Here is a 3,240-nt window from a genome sequence, read left to right on the forward strand (position 1 = left end):
ATCTAGACACAATAAAAGAATTACGGAACTCAGAGACATTATTGTGAAAATAGTTTTTTCAGATTATTCATATATTCATTATATAACTTTTATCACACTACAAAAAGAAAAAATATATAAAAAAAACTCAATTATAGGTATTTATGCCTTGTCATGGTAAAAATTTTCTCAAGGCAACATACTTTTAGGTAAGTATGTGAGCTAACCATTTAAGGTCCTTCATTGAAGTCAGACTTCATTAAAAACTTGCTATTGCAGCTCTTTGCCAAGCAGTGTCCGACACGTGAGGAATTTTCCTTAGTCAACCTACTTTTAGATAAATATGTAAATGAAACCATTAAGGTCTTTCGTTGAAGTCAGTCTGACATTAAAAACTTGGTGTTGCAGTTCTGTGGCGGGCAGTGTCCGACACATGTTTAAACTGCTATGTGATTTTTGCGAACTTAAAATGCCATCTCTAAACGCGATCCTAGGATACTTGTATGAGTCTTCAGTTATATTTTATAATCTCTTTAGATTTCATTGTCAGAAAAGACATTTTTAAAAAATTGAACCTAAAATGATTAACAAATTATATCATAAATAGTTTCATAAATGAATACCAGCTTAACTGAACATATTCCATATAGTGACTTAAAATTTTTTCGTATATGGAACCATCCTTCATTAAGATTTTTGCTTTAAGCAAAACTATACACAGGAGGCTCCAGAGCCCACGCCAACTTGTCTCTTTACAACCAACTTTTTAAAAAAATTGTCTTTTTGGAAGAAGCTTGACGTAGTTCAAAGCTCTATACAAAGCGGGGCCCATCAAGAGCCAACAGGGCATCCCTGCCAGTTTGGTTTTACCAGGCCTCTCGTTGGTCCTTGAGATGAATCCCAGATGATGTTTTCGGGGGGGAGGGGGGTGATTATGGTTTATGATGGAGAACAACACTGTATACTTTCAGTTCTTAAGTATATTGCAAAAATAGCTTAACAGAGGCTATTAATGTAACATTTTATGTTGCATTAATGGCATCACATTATTGAATACTATCCAGACGAGTATACTGGAAAATAAATTGGCTTCAAGCTCAAACTTTGGCCACTTTGTAGAACGGTTTAACAGGGAAAAATACGTAAAAATTATTTTTAAAGAAACATTTCGAAGATTGCCCTTTCTCTTGACTCCTAACTAAATTGTAGCAAACTCCACAGCTTAAGAGCCTTCTCATAACATAACAAAATAGTTAAAAGGTGTGGGAAATTTTGCAGGCCTTCAGTAGGCAGTTTATGTGAAATTTTAACTTTAAAAATTAATTCAAAAAAAAGCTAATTTGAAAAAAAAAAAAAAAAAAAATCAGGTGTAAACCCTTAGAGCTCAAAGTAATTTTGTACAAAATTTCTAGGTTATAGGTGCTGTAAAGTCTCCTGGATACAGGCTCATTACAGACAGAATTTCGAATGGGATTGTTTCCTTCAGACAAAAGTACTACTTTTAGTCACTGAAATTGATAGAATAATCAAAAAAAGAAAAAATGTAGAGCCAGAAAAAACTCTTTATGACGTCAGAAGTAATGTACTTCAGTGTATATATTCGAGCTGGCGCATCAGCTTAAGATCAGCTGATTTTGGATCAGAGCGCGTGTTTGAGTGGTTATCTTTTCTGGCGAGTAATCTCGTTTGGTGATTGTTCACTGTGATTGGCCAGTTTGGCAAAACTCAAAACTTTGTTCTGGTAACCCTATAGCTCCGCAACAATGAAAAATCTGATTCAAAATGGCTAAACTTAAGCTGATGCGTCGACTTATATAGCGGCTCTACTTTGACGAGCTGAATGTAAATGTTTATGCATTATTTAAAAAAAAGGGTAGCCGTAAAACAATAATATTACAATACAGATGTGACAAATTGGCTTCAAGCCAATGACGGATTCACAGGGGGGGGGGGAGATTGGAACGATCGCCTCCCCCCCCCGTTCAAAACACATCACAAAAAATCGTCTAGAACTGTACTTTTATGACTTGAAATCTAAAAACTTTCAAGGGGGAAAATTGTTACCCCCCTCTCTTTCCAATGTCATCAAAAATTGTCAAAAGTTTTGAATCTTTGGTTTGGAGCTTCAATTTCGAAAAAACTGCTGGGGGAGATGCTTTGAATCTCATTTCTTTACCTAATGTTACCTAAGTTAGGCTACAACTTCGTTTTTAAGAATACAGTTTCAGAAAACTTACGTGGGAAGACTCTACTCCTCACCTCTTCCTTACATCACAAAAAAATCTTGAAATATGTTTTTGGAACTTTAAACATATTTCCGCCTGGGAGTTTTGAATCTCATGCCTTTGCGTAATGTCTTCAATGGTCTAGGAAGATTGGGCACTGGGAACATTGGGCACCGAGCATTTTGGGTGCTGAGCACACTGGGCTCACTGTTCCCGGCACCCAATATGCTCAGCGTCCAAAGTTCCCGGCGTGCAATCTTCCCATTTCGTGTCTTTAAAGAGTGTCTTCAATCAGTGGCGGCGATTCGGGGTTAGGCAACCCCCCTCCCACTTTATATGGTTCAATTATTTATTTTATTTTCCAATTTGGAAACAAAAAGTAGAAATTATATTAAAAAAAAGCAGAAGTTTCAAAACTTTAAGATCATAATTTGTTTTACTTTGTATATCTGTTTAAGAAATATTGTTTAGGACCAGCAGTAACTTTTAGTTTATATCAGGGTTGGTAAAAAAACCGTTTTTTTGGTTTAAATCAGGTTTTTTTGGTTTAAATACTATTTGCGAGAAAAACAATTTTCGGAAGGTAATTAAGGTTCCATATAATTAACAGTTGTTCAAGTCACATTATACCTAACTTCTTGATTAATTAAAGAGATAATAACAAAATCTTGTAACTAAATTAAATAATTAAAATAGCTTTCTGCTTCCAATGAACAAAAGGTTGGAAAAAACTAAGAATTATCTGCACCCAATAGTCATAAAGCAGCATAGGTGTATAGCCAATCAAATTCTTTTGAGCATGCAGAATCCAAAAAAAAAAAAAAACACCAATGGAGAGTGGTTTATATAGGTAAGATTTATATATTTCTCAATCAATTTTTACACATACATTTGCATTTTGTTCTGAGAATTAAAAAATTTGTCTTTTAATCTTCCTACATTATAATATAAGGAAAAGGAACTATTATGTATCATAATATGAAGTATAAACTTTTTTTTTAGTTTGATTCAAAAAATATTACTTGTGTTCTCCTGC

This window comes from Uloborus diversus, chromosome 9 (genome assembly GCF_026930045.1).
Source record: "Uloborus diversus isolate 005 chromosome 9, Udiv.v.3.1, whole genome shotgun sequence".
Lineage (NCBI taxonomy): Eukaryota > Metazoa > Arthropoda > Arachnida > Araneae > Uloboridae > Uloborus > Uloborus diversus.